We start from the raw sequence: 13,877 nt of genomic DNA, 5'->3' as shown, positions 1-13,877 counted from the left end.
ACTCCTGTCTCTCAGGGACCAAGGGTGCTGGCTGAATGATGCTTTGCTGCCGTTGGGACAAACCCAGCGCCACCAAGGTGGTTGGGATTGTCCCGACCTGCAGCCCATGTGATGTGTGCTCCAGAACAAGGCTCAGCGGCTTCTTGGTACAAGGGTTTCCTCTTGTTTGTTTGTTTGGTTTCTAGTTTCCCTAGATTGTCCGTTAGGGACCCGATGAGTTTCAGATTGTCCTGTGGAGAACTGCGTGAAATGATTCTGTGGAAAAGAATGTGGGAAAGCAAATTACTCTAAGTACATTAGCATCAAGGGGGAAGACACTGTGCTAATGACACATTTCTTTAAATTGCTTCATTTCCAATATGAAATCAGCCCTCGGAGAAGATGGCATTGGCTGTGTATTAAATTGCAGCCACGTTGCAGATATTTGACATTTTACGTGGAAACCTGGGTGGGTTCAGAGCCATCCTGCTCTGAACTCAGGGATGGTGCCTTTGTTGTTATGTGTGACTCCCTCGTGGGCTGAGAAGCTGCAAAGCCAGGGAAGTCAGTTTTTGTTCTCGATGGTGTTTTCTGTCTCCACGGGCAAGGGGAGCAGGTGTAGACTTCATCCTTGGGGGATAAGAGTTGCTGTATCTCCTGTACTGATTTATTTAGTTGTTGGTCCTCTGCCAATGATTTACAAGTGTAGTAAGAGACAGCTCCATGTCATAAGCACCTGGAAGCAAAGTATACAAGTGGTAAAGAAAATGGTTTGGGAAGCTCTGTTAAAATCCACCATTGAGACATTCATTCATTTTGCGAATGTTTGTTAAATTCCTCTGCATCAGGTGGCTCAGCTAGGCTCTGAGGTTGAAAAGACACATTCTTGTCCTCCAGGAGCTAAACAAGTGCAGTAATGTTGTAGATGCTGTGTGAGAGGTCTGACCTCTCAAGAGCAGGGCTGCCCAGTTCTCTCTTTGGGGTGGGGTATGACTGAAGGCTTCCTGGAGGAAGTGGGTCCAGACAATGAGTATTTTTCCCTGGGGGCAGAAAGGGGGAATGATATTCGGACCAGGAGGAGCAGTGCAAACGGAGGTGAGGAGATGGGAGGCAGGCTGGTGTGCTCACTGGACCAGGCAGAGGGTTCAGGGTGAGGGAGGGGAGACCTGAGGTTGGAGAGGCTGGATTGTAGGGGGCTGTATACCCTGCTTTGTCCTATAGATGCTGGGGAGCCTTGACGTGTTTTATTGGAAGGAGCAATGTGATCAAGATTGTTTCATAAAGATTACTGTTGCAACTTGTGTTTACCAGAGGGGAAAGGAGGGGTGTGGAGGAATAAATTCCCAATTCCCAAGTTCAGAATTTGCTAATACTAACTATCATACATACAATAGTTAAACAACAAAGTCCTTCTGTATAGCACGGGGAACTATATTTAATACCTTGTACTAGCCTATAATGAAAAGGAATATATATATGTATAACTGAATCACTTTGCTGTACACCAGAAATGAACACAACATTGTAAATCAACTATGCTTCAATTTAAAAAAGGTTATTGCTGCAGAATTTAGAAGGATATATTGAAGGGGGCAAAACTCAGTTGAGGGGCAGCAGTTGGAAGGCCACTGGAGGAGTCTGGGAAGCAGTGCATTGAAACGGGAGCTGTGGGTTGAGATGGAAGAGGCAGAATGGAATCTTCAGGACTTAACGGATTCAGAAGGAGTGGGCTAAGGGTTGAGGGGAGAGAGAATTCTAGGATAACTGCCAGGTTTCTGATTGGACAGCTGGGTGGATACCACCCTCATTAGCTGAGATGAGAGATACAGGAGCAGGAGGGCAGGTGGTGAGTTCTGATTTAGTGGGCTGGTCTTGGGCGTGGCCAGGTGGAGATGACTGGCTGATGATGGAGATCTGGAACTCAGCTATAATCTGAGCTTGCTGGATGTTCAAGTTTTCTGAAACAACATGTTAAAAAAAACCCTTTTGGTACTTTCCATCACTAAATCACGTAGATAGGGTCTCAGAGAGCCCTACTTTATTCCGCATTCTGCCACAGACCCTGGTCGTTTGTATATTTCAGCGCTGTTTTTCATTCAGGGAGGCGCATCTGGGAGACTGCCTTCCCTCCTACGTGCTGAGTTTATTGCAGGGTGAGAGATTTATGTATTTCATTGGATTGAAGTAATGTAGCTAATATATCCTTAAGGATGTCATTATATTGCTCTGAAAATAGTTCCAAAATGAATTTTCTATTTGATAAGTGGGTATTAAACCAAGCTCAGAGGGAGTGAAAAGAGGTGGACGTCATGGTGGGAAGGTGCTGCGTAGCGGAGATGCTGTCTGACTGGCAGTGGCAGGATCTGCATGGCTCAGCCTGACCGTCCTCTGGAGGGACGGTTAGCTCAGGTCCCACGAATGGAGTGTTTTTTGTGCATGATGGACTATCACATCACCTGTGTTACGTACCCTAGGCTGGTTTACAGAGCTTGCAGTTCCTGTGGTGTTATTTATTTAGAGGGCAGGCACTACCCAAATCTAATTTCAAGGCAGCACAAAAAGCGTTTTTGGAGAAATAGAAAGGCAAATGTATAAACAACCTGTATTTAAATGAGGAGATGATCAAGCTGGAAAATAGGAGATGGGAGAGGCCAAACAGATGTATTCAGAGTAGCCCTCTCCCTAATAGTTGGGGTAACCAGGGCTTAGGGTGGTTAAAGGGTTACTGTGTCTGAAACAGGGCAGCAGAATTCCACATGATGATCTAATGGTTACTTTGTCAGCTGCGGAGATTATATTCCCTGGGGAGAGAGCCTGGGTAGGAATTGCTTTTAAATTGCATGTTCTCCTCCATCTTGGTACACTGGGGAGTCTCAGGTGATGGTCTATGCCTTTTTCTCTTGAAATCAGTGGTTCTCAACCCTGGTTGCACATTCAAATCACCCGGGAGGCTTTTCTGAACCTCCTGATGCCCAGACTCCACTCCAGACCCCAGAGTTAGAATCGGAGGTTATGGTGGCCACTGGGAAATTTTAGAAAGTGCCGTCTCCATTCTGAGAGTCTTACGTGCAGCCAAGCCAGTGCTGGGAACAGCAGTTCCAGGGCTCTGGCCTCACGGTCTCACCTCCACAGGGATGATGATGCTCCCCCTGTGTCCAGGAGCAGAAAAGATGTGTACGCATGCATACGCACACACAAACACACCAGACGATGTTTCCTTTAGGTGAGAGGATTCATTTAGAGGAGCAAACTCACATGTGGTCCCTTTAAAAACAATTCAATTATTTTTAAAATGAAAAAAATTTTTTTCTTTATTTATTTTTATTGAAATACAGTTGATTTACAATGTTGTGTTAGTTTCAAGTGCACAGCAAAGTGATTCAGTTATGTATATACATATATATATATATATTCTTTTTCAGACTCTTTACACGATAGATTATCACAAGATATTGAATATAGTTCCCTGTGCTATATAGTGGGTCCTTGTTGTTTATCTGTTTTATATATAGCAGTGTGTATCTGTTAATTGCAAACTCCTAATTTATCCCTCCCTACGTGGTCCCTATTGAAGAGCTGCATTTCATTCTAAGAGAGGGGCACTGACCTGAACCCATCATCCCATCTGTGGGGTCACAAGCGAGACCCCGGCTCTTTGAGGGGCAGAGGAAGTGGAGGCAGTAGTGGCCATCCCTGGCCTGGAGAGGCTGGCGTGGGGGCTGGTCAAGTCAGCAGGACGCCACGACCAACCCACTCTCAGAAGGGAGTCAGGGCTGCTAAAGGCAGCAGATGCCAACTCCCGGAATCCCCTGTGGCCAAGGTTAGGATGGACAGCGGGCAGAGGGGTCGGGCTGGGCCTTCCAGAGGGAGAAGGAGTCAGCCCCTCAGCCAGGTGAGAGCCGGGCTCTGGAGGCCTGGACGCTCCTTGCAGTAGCCTGATTCCCTGGTTATCTCTGGGCAGACATGCTTCTCTCAATACAGACTAACCAGAGGGAAGGCAGGCAGCTTGGGCCCCCAAAGGAGAGGACAGCTGGTTTTGTATTAAGTATTAGCCTTCAGAGAAAGGCTTTTCTGTAAATTAACTCATTTAAATCTGGCTTGCTTCTGTTCCTGCAGCTTTGTTCTGATGGCTGACTGGCCTGTTTGCTTCTTTAAATCCCTGCCAAATGCCTGTTTATTGTGTGTGCTGAAGGAACATACGCTTCAGTAGAAATTCATCAATTCAGGGCGAACAAAACCACTTTTCCAATGACTGAAAATGGCTAAGCTGGTAAAGCTGATACTTGAGTTTCTCAGACACCAGTACAGAATTTTAAGGATCTGATCCGCCTCAAAGATGATGCTGCAACGGGGAGAGACCTTTTCTCTGGAAAGGTAGTGTCGGGGTTAAGGACATAGGCCAGAAGTGTGAAAAGACGTCACTGAAGGCTGTGGGATAACAAATACGGAGGCAGGTCCGTCTGTCATGATCCTACAACCCTTGACTATGCTGGAAAACCCTTACTGAAAGTTCCCTTAATTTCAAAAAAAAAAACAAAAAAAAAAACACTTGCAGTTCAAGCAAAACAAGTTGAGGGGTGCGGTTAAGTTGTTTGGTGGTGGTGACTGTTGGTGGGCTGTGTGTGTGATTGAGGTCACAGTCTTGCCAAGCTTGGAGCTGAATGGCCCTGTTCCCCCTGGAAAGCTGACACAGCCCATCCTCGACCTGCTCAAATCAGACCCAACAAAAGCATCGAATCACATCAGGAGCTGACTCGCTTCCCTGTGGCCTAACTGGAGACCTGCCCTCCAGATCTTGCCACACGTCCTTAGGCTTTATGCCTCGGCCTCTCCGTTTCCACTGAATCCCGTGGATCTGACTTCTGAGTGAGGATGCTGTTCCTGCCAAGTGGAGAGTAAATTCAGCTTTGTTGCAACCACCCTTTGCTGATTATTGTTTATTTCGTCTTGACAGTGTGCGTGTGTATAAGAAATAAAACTGGTCTTGTGCCAAGGCTACTTTACAACCAAAAGAGGATAGTACATTTGATGCTTCTGAGTGGCCTCCACATGGTGCTTTGTCCATAGCAGATAATCCAGGAACTTCTTAAAATTTGATTTGACATCCAGAATCAATGCATTTTTATGAGGTCTAGCGACTTCTTGGGCATTGCTTACAGAATGCTGTGAATGGGAGGAAGATGACATTGCTGGTAGCCTTTACTACAAAACAGGGATATTTAGACTCGCTTCACCAAGTATGTGGTTTATCTTTCCAGGGACCTTGAACCTCCAGGGCCTCACCCCGCCTTGCGGTTTTGGCTTCCCAAGCATCATGCGATGTGTGGCCCGCGTGATCAGACTCCCTTCCTTGTTCCAGTAATGCTATGCAAATGAGACTTAAAATTCCTGTCTGATGTTGACCCTCCCCACCTTAATTCTACAAAGTCACCTGCTTGAAGGAATCCAAACTCCTTGGTAGACAGCCCCCTGCTTTATGATCTTGCTGTGTGGCGTTCACCTCCTGTCCCCCCCTCCCCACCCCACATTCAGTTTAGTTCTCCCCAGAGGAACAATGATTCAGGCTTCTGCCTCTCCTTCCCACTCCTCCCTGCTGCAGCAGGCTAAGCCTCTGTTTGAGACACCCTCTCCTTCAGGATTCCCCCACTGATTGTCCCTGCCTGGATGGACCCTTCCCTCCGAGACCCCACAGCACCAAGTTTACCTCTGCCTCTCCTGACTCTGCCTGTGATGTCCTCTTCCTGAGACTCTGAATTTCCTGAATCCATCCCTGAACTAAAGGAGTGATGGGGAGCGTGGGTCCAGGGCTGGGGGATTCAAGTGACGGTCAGGAGTTAGAAACACTGGGCTCAGGCACTGACTCAGCAGAGATTAGGGAGGAAGAAATGTGTGCCGGTTCTGTCTGGCTCTGGTGACCGTGTGCACACAGGTCCGTCATCCAATTCTGGAAGACCAGGAGTGTTAGGGGGGAGATGATTGACCTACAGCAACACAGCCGGCTTCACCTGTCTGGCCCTTCCTCCCACCTCTTGTACTGTCTGTGTTACTCTGCGGATATTTAGAGAAGTTGGGGATACATTGTGTTCGCCACACTTTCAGAAGCGGTGTCAGTTACTTGCATGCTTACTTCCCCGTGCCACCTCCCCGTCATCCAGTCTGGGTACGCGTTTGGGGAGGTCAGCCCTTGTGTGGATTAGCTGCTGGTCTAAATTCCTCTGATAATATATCCTGGCTGATGTTTTTTTCTTTCTTCTTCAGTAAACTTAGTTAATGATGTATACAGATTTCACTTAAATGATTCCAACAGAAGTGTGTGTGTGTGTGTGTGTGTGTGTGTGTGTGTGTGTGTGTGTGTGTTGGTATCTATTATCTGTTTTGTAGTCTGATATTTCTAAAACGTCAGAATAGCTTCTGTTGGAGGGTCACATAACATGAAAGATTAAGTACAAGGAGTCCTGGGATGGACTCGGATGGCAAACACAGAAAAAACAGTAATACACACCAAAGGTTTGCTGTTTCTTTTCTGTTAAGCTTCAGGTTGTGTCAGTTGTGTTTTCTACCTGATTTTGGCATTGTGTATGTGGGTAGATAAATGATCTCAGTACAGTTTTATTTAAGACTTATTATCTAGTTTAAACTCTATAAAATTTGGTGAATAAATTTCATTTCACATATCGAAGTCCAGGGTTATGGTTTGGGTGGTGTAAACAGTTCCATTTTAAAGCTCAATCACTGACTTTTGTCCTCAATGTCAGCCTAACATTGAGGTCAGAGTCTTAGGGGACTGGTCTGAAGTTTTTAGAAAATATACAATGAAAGAAGTCCTTTCTAAAATGGTATATATGTGTATATATATGTATGTATGTGTATATATATATGTATATTTGATTAAGGAGATTTAACATCCATTTTTTAGACATTTGTGTTTTCCTTTGATAAATATTTAAAAATATTATAAATATTTTATAATATAATTTATTTTTATAAATTTTTAACGTGTTGACTATATGATTCAGACGTGAGATAAGTGTCAGTGGGAAATCCAAACATAGGTAAGGATCTTTATAAACAAACAATATGGTGTGATGGATGTGGGGTTCTCATTCTTGTTGAAGGCTACAGAGCTGATGTGCTAAATGCACACATGTGTGTGTGCATAAGTGTATGTATACACGTATATGTATACACACATGGACGTATATAAATGCATATAAAAAAGCTGAAATGTATTTAAAACATGTATATCTTTCCACTGAGGAGCAAAGAATTCTTTATGCTTAATTTAGTCAATCTACTGTCAAGTGTGTCAAAAATCTGCATTCTAGGTGCCTAAATAAGATGGTAAAGCATCTGAAAAGCCTTTTTCAACATTAAAATGTTCAAGTGTTCAGCATCACCACTCTCATTACACTGTTATAAAAGGAGTCTGTTGGTGGGAGAGGTGAGAGCAGAGATCATACCCATTTTGTGCAAGGAGAAACTGAGGTGCAGAGGGTGTAGTTTGGGTGAGCGACAGAGCAGGGGAAACAGCAGAGAGCTTCCCACTTGTATTCCCCACCTTTTAGGGTCCCCAGCCTGCCCTTCTGTTAGGAAACTGCTGTGGGAACTTCGTTCACTCCAGAAACAGCCGACAGGAATCCCAAGTCTTATGACTTCCAACAAACAGCAGGAAACAGACGGTGGTAGGTTTCAGTGGACAATAGTTGTCGATGGATGCTAATAGATTAATCAAAATAGATGTCAGTTAATTAAATGTATATACAAATATATTTGCTAAGTCTAAAATCAGAATTCAGCCTTCTGTCCCGACCCAGTCATCTGAAATCCAGAGCCAATTTTATCTGTCCTTTGCGATTTTAAATACAGATATTCTCACTTTGTCATCATTTGGAAACTAACTGGGACTCCTGTGAGCATTGTTTTATGTAATCTTCACCGTAAACCTCAGAAGTGGTTACGATTCTTCACATTTTATGGTGGAGGGCCTGGGACTTACTTAAGAAATTTTTGGAGGCCACATAAGGAGTAACAGGTAGAGCAGGAAGTCAGATTCGGGTCTGTTTGTCTTTCCCTTTAGGATTTGATCTATCTGGTGTCTCCATGTTGTTCAAGACAGGACCGCACACTCCTGATGTGGGCAGCAGCCCAGTGCACGGAGGTGCTCATTGATAGTGAAAGAAAACAATCCCCAATGGTCTAAGTGAGAATGCCGTCAGAGGGGCAGCATCAAACACTGGTGACGACCTGAGAACCAACCTGCCTAATTTTCATCCAACTACTCCACTTGGGAGCCGTGCGACCTTGGGCGAATAATTTCAATGCTGTGCTTCCACTGTCAGGAGATTGGGGGTGATACTTGCCCTCTTTGTCCCTCTTACTGTCCGCTACCCTCACGTTAGGGTCACCCAGCATCAGAACTGGAAAAGGAGCTTAGAGGTCTTGGTCCAGGTCTCTTGACTTCTAGAGGGAGAAACAGGTCCAGAGAGGTTAAGTGAGTGGCCTGAGGTCACAGAGCTCCTCACGCAGAGGCGCAGCCACGCGATGGTTTCTGGCCTCCTCGTTCAGAGCTCTTTCCACATAATCACGCTGGCCCTCTAACTGAGCCTCCCTCAGGAGAATGCAAGACAGCAACTCTTCCTCATCTTTAAAAGCCCCTTGATATGTCTGGCAGGGACGAAAGACTCTGCCCGGGTGGCTTGGCTGGATCCCAGGGTGGGGTATTGAATCTGGTTCCAGAAACTCCCCCGGCGATTTCAGTTAGACTTGCTGTCCTTTCCGCCGCCCACTCCGCCTGGCCGTGCAGTGTTGCTGCCGCCGCTGTGACCACCATCCCGTTCTGCCCCCCGCCGCCTCGGGTGCTCTGGAATTCTCTGGAAGGGAGTTCAGAGCCCGTGTTAAAGGTGAAACACTGGGAGTGCTTCCTTCCCACTTTGGGTGTGTTTGAGGATCGTGGTGCTTTGTGCTAGCTTCTCATCCACAGAAGGGAGACACGACTTCTCAGGAGTGCAGTGGGAGGAAAGCAGCTCCGGACTGTGGGATCACTTGGGAAATGTGGGAAGTGCTCCTGGGGAGGGGGTGAGGTCATAATCTGGGAACCCTTCTCCACCCTCCCCATCTGGCCGCAGGCTGGGGAGGTGTGCTGAGCACCCAGGTTCTGCTCCTGCTCCCTATTTGCTCTGTTTGACCCTTTGCCCTCTCTCTGCCTTTCTGGAATGTTCTAGAAACAGAGGGGCAGCTTCTCACATACCATCCCGGACATAACAGTGGGTTGGGGGGACGTGGGTCATCTTGTGGGTGGTGGCCCAGGATTGGTCCCACAGGGAAGGTGAGAGGTCCAAAGTCGACCACGGAGGAAAGGTACCATTTGCGGGATAAGCCCACCACCTCAAGAAGCCCGAGTTTCCCTCGATGGCAAATATTTCTACATCAGTATGTGACTTCTTCTAGGCATAGAAGTAAATTTCCAGAAAGAAGCTTTCGCTCCAGCACTAGCTGTTCTTTCTAGCGAGTCTCCTGGCTGGAGTGTAAGGGATAAGGTAGCTTCCCTGGGTTGAGCCGAGCTGGATATTTGACTTGTATTTCCACACATCCTACCCCGATTCCCTTGCTGTAGATGGCTAGTGTGTGTGTGTGTGTGGGGGGGGGGTGCTTGTTCAGTCCTGGTGGAAAAGCCACTTGGTACAGTCACTGGGAGGTGGCACTAAAGGATGACAGAGTCCCAAATAGGTAGCGCCTCAGTCTTGGGTTGAATGTTAGTGATATCTCGCAGAACATTAAAACTCAGGGGTAGATCTATTTGTGAGCGCGTCTTTCTGTTTATCTCCATGAAGATCCTGTTTTCTGGTGGATTCAGAACACAGCACATTGTAAGGGGACCCCAAGACTCCCACACCTGCTTTTACTCAGATTTTCTTTAAAGATGTTAATAGAATGGTTGAAATTTGATTTATTCTTCTGCCCAGAGTGAGTCCCTTCCTTCCTCCCTCCCTTCCTTCCTCCCTCCCTTCCTTCCTTCCTTCTTTCCTTTATTCCTTCCTTCCTTTTGTGTTTCTCTTTTGTTTGGAGTGCTTTTATTTTCTAAAAAAATGGTAAGCTAAATTTAACTGACCAACAGTATCCATGAATAAGTTGCTTATTGTCACTTACTTCTCAGTAAAGCTGAAAAAAAGAAAGTTGCTTCTTAGTATAATTTCCTGGAGAAACATGGCAAGTAGTTTTGCTTTCCTAAACATCATCATTTAATTAAGTGACACAGAATTTCACTACACAGACGCGGGCACTTTAGCTCGTGTAGGTGGTTAGGGGACAATCATGGTTAAGTTGTTCGTTACTCTTACTATTCAGTCCATTCTTCTTCAGTCAGTATAACTTCTCCCAAAAGATGATATTCCTCTTTAAGAAATAGTTTAGAATGGGTGGCTTTTTTCTTTACAAAGATCATCGTGTTGAGAAGCATATTACAAACTTCCAAGTGGAAACTTGTTCTGAAGAAACTACTGGCACAAGAAATGTGCCCGAATATTTTCACAATATTGTTGGTGAGTCAGAGGAACAGATGGCAGTGACACTCTTCAGAGTAGAGATTTCAGATTCCTGTCTTCTCCTGAGGGGGAGTTCAGTCGGCATGTACATACAGTCTTCTTTTGCAGTAACAAGCCTCATTCCCTCACTTGCAGAAACCGTAATTTCTCAGCGAAATAACCCCTAATACCAGTATATCATTCAAAAATTTTCATTGCATCTTTTTTTGAATGATACCATGTACTACATTTTTTATGTAAAGTTTTGCTGTTTTGAACGTGGTTTACTCAGGATACAGATTCAGTTGAAATTTCTCTTTTCTACTACTCTTAAAAATTGTGTGATGAGCATATGAAAGAATAAGAAACTCTTATGAAGTTATAAAATCTTCTAGGAAAGCGAATATTTTTAAGTTCTTGATCCCAGTGTCAGTAATTACCTTGTCACCTAAAGAGATGGGGCGGTGATCCTGGGTAGCTGTGAGTTCAAGATTCTACAAGTACTTGAAATAACTCCTTTTAAAGATATTTTATAGCTCAGACTTCTAAATCATTTAGATTTGTCCTCATATAATTACTCTGAGTTGGAAAGCTCTTAAATCTTCTTAAGAAGGTGACAACGCACTCCCAAGGTTATCGGTATCTTTCCGGTCTTTGATTTGCTCCCCCCCAACCATCACCCCCTTTCATTTGCCTCTTTGAGATGTTAGTGCTATGGTCTCCCCTCTGGCTGTGTTCACATCATCTCCTCTGCCTGGAATGCACTTCCCAGGACTGATCTGGACTGGTTGGGGTCTGGTCTTCCGCGCACCCTTACACCCAGCATGTGGTCCACGGATCAGCGGCAACTCCAGGGAGCTTGTTGGAAATGCAGACTCTCAGGCCCAGCCCAGGCCTAGTGAATTAGAATGTGCCATGTAACTGGATCCCAGGTGATTCATTTGCACATTTACCTTTGAGGAACACTGATCTAGGAAACTCTCCTTCAGAAAGCATTTAGCTGCCCCTCCTGTGTGCTCCAGTAACATCGAACATTCTCCTCCCTTGTACTGCTTGTCACAATTTGGAGTAATTGCCCTTTTGTCTTTTTCTTTAAAAAAAATTTTTTTAATGGAGGTACTGGGGATTGAACCCAGGACCTCCCGCATGCTGAGCTACAACCACACCCCCTCCTTGTCTTTCTTTCCCACTGCGTTGAAACCTTCTGGAGGCAGGGATGATGGCTGAGATCCATGTGTGTTTCTAGTGCCTGACAAGATCCTGCCACAGAGTAGGTGATTCATATGTTTTTGTTGACTTGAATTATACCAGTGTCACAAGAGGAAAGATTGAGGAAGACAATGTGTATTCCCTTCCCTCTAAAAAATAAAATCAAAATGCTTTATTTCCTTGAATAAATAGAATCTTCAAGTATTTTGAAAACACAAGCATGTGTATCCTAACAAAAGATGTTGAGTGACAAATTTGTATCCATTTCAAAGTTGGAAGTCAGCACTAAAGAACTGAAAACTTGAAAAAAAAAATTTGTTTTTGATAGAATACATTAAATCCCTCGCAGAACTGGGGCAGAATTGTCAGTTTTGTGGGTGGTTCTTATCAGATGGGACACCTGACACTCTCTTAAAATGGAGACCACAGAGGGAGATGTTTGAATGGCATACCAAAGACATACCCCTGCTGTTTAAAATATCTCTGGTTGAGATTTTCCTCTCTTGTTTATAGCTTTTCCAGAATTTTAAAAATGAAAAGATGCTGTCAATGGCTCTGAAATTTCGATGACTTAACTACCCTCTGTAAAGAAACTGGCACTAATTTTGAGCTGAATTAATAGATTGCATTTCTTGAGTCTGGTCATGACTGTATACATGCTTTCAATAATTAACAAAATCCAGTCCATGCCTCAAGGAGCTGATGGTGGCTTCCCAGAGGACCCAACCAATGTACGTAAGAGTGGCCCAGTGTTCTGTAGGAGCCACACAGATGGTGGGCAGAGAGGTCCAGAGGCGGGACCGATCATAGCCACTGGGGGAGTTAGAAGAAGGTGGTATTTGGGTGACCTTGAAGGACGGGTAGGCTTTTCGTGGGTGGAAGCAGGGGGAAGGGGAAACATTTCAGCAGATGGAACAGCTAGAACAGTTATGGACAGAAAGAGATGATGTGGGGGTGAGCCTGGAAGTGTGGCTGGAGCGTTTGAGAAGATGCAGGTAAAAAGGAGCAGGGATGATAGCTCAGAGCACAGTGATGCTTACCTGTGAGATTAAAGGGTTTGTGCTTCGTCTGCTAGGCAGTGGGGCAACCGAAGAGTTTTGCATAGAGGAGGGTTGGGAGGGAACATTGGGAAGACGGAGGGTGACTCCTGGGACGGTGCTTAGTATGAAGGTGGGTTAGACCTGTGTCAGAAGAGAGACTGAGGACCACCTGAGATGTGGTTGTGAAAGTCTTGGCTGGAGGGGAGGAGCCCTCAACAACCACATGGACCTCACCTGAGACACTAAGGAAAAAGAATCAATGGAACTCTGCCAGTAACGGGAAGTGAGGGATGACAGACGCCAGTTTGCAAGCCTGAGTGATGGGAAAAGTGCTGGGAGCATTAGCAGAGGTAGAGTGGTGAAGAAAAAGGGCAGGACACAGTGCTGTTCATTGGACATCTCTCTTTCCATCCAACAGGATATCTTGTGACAGAACTAACTAATATGACCCCTGAGGCCCGAGACACACGAGGCCATGGGCCTGCAGCATTTATGCAAAAGAAAGATGCTTGTTTCAGCGAGTGGTGCCTGTGGCTGGGGCGGGGTAGGAGAGAGGGAGGGCGTGATGGGCCGTTTTCACCCTGATGCAGAGAATGCATCTGTTCACATGGATGAAGAGACTGGCTGTCATGATGGTATGTTCTGGTTAGTGCCACCCGGTTGCATTACACTCACTAGGACAAGAATTCCAGCCCCTGAGGTGGGTCCTAATTATGGTCTGGGCTTTTAGGATGGACCAAAGGATGCCTACACTTAATGTTATTGACAGCATACAGTGGGAGGAGTACTCCTCTGAAGTTCTGACTTCTCAAACGGTGGTTTCACTCTGTAGCTTCTGATGGCTTCAGAATGCCCCCTTGTTTTCTCCATCCTTCCTCACTTTTCTTCTTTTCTTTCCTTCCTCTTGCCTTCTTTCCCTACCAGACATCTTTAAACTGTTTCTTCATCAACTGCTGTATGTCCTGTATCTTCAAGTCACTTAACAGCCCAGTGGTGGTACTGGTGTGGTTTCCTCAAAGAGCCCCCATTAATTTTGAGTTGGCAAATGTCATAGCCTTTTCAGAGTATAGATCGCCCTTGATTTGTCTGGAACACTAGACCATGTTGACCAACATTCTCTTCTTAAAAT

General features: G+C 45.4%; 1 protein-coding gene across 2 annotated transcripts in view; it reads left to right on the top strand.

Moving 5' to 3' along the window:
• CAMK1D (calcium/calmodulin dependent protein kinase ID) overlaps positions 1-13,877 on the top strand; it is a 344,198-nt gene that overhangs the window by 142,811 nt on the left and 187,510 nt on the right. The gene's annotated exons all lie outside the window — the stretch shown is intronic.

The sequence above is a fragment of the Camelus dromedarius genome, chromosome 26, assembly GCF_036321535.1.
Source record: "Camelus dromedarius isolate mCamDro1 chromosome 26, mCamDro1.pat, whole genome shotgun sequence".
In the NCBI taxonomy this organism is placed as follows: domain Eukaryota; kingdom Metazoa; phylum Chordata; class Mammalia; order Artiodactyla; family Camelidae; genus Camelus; species Camelus dromedarius.
Note: the sequence above shows the minus strand (reverse complement) of the source record. Positions and strands in the feature narration are given on the sequence as shown.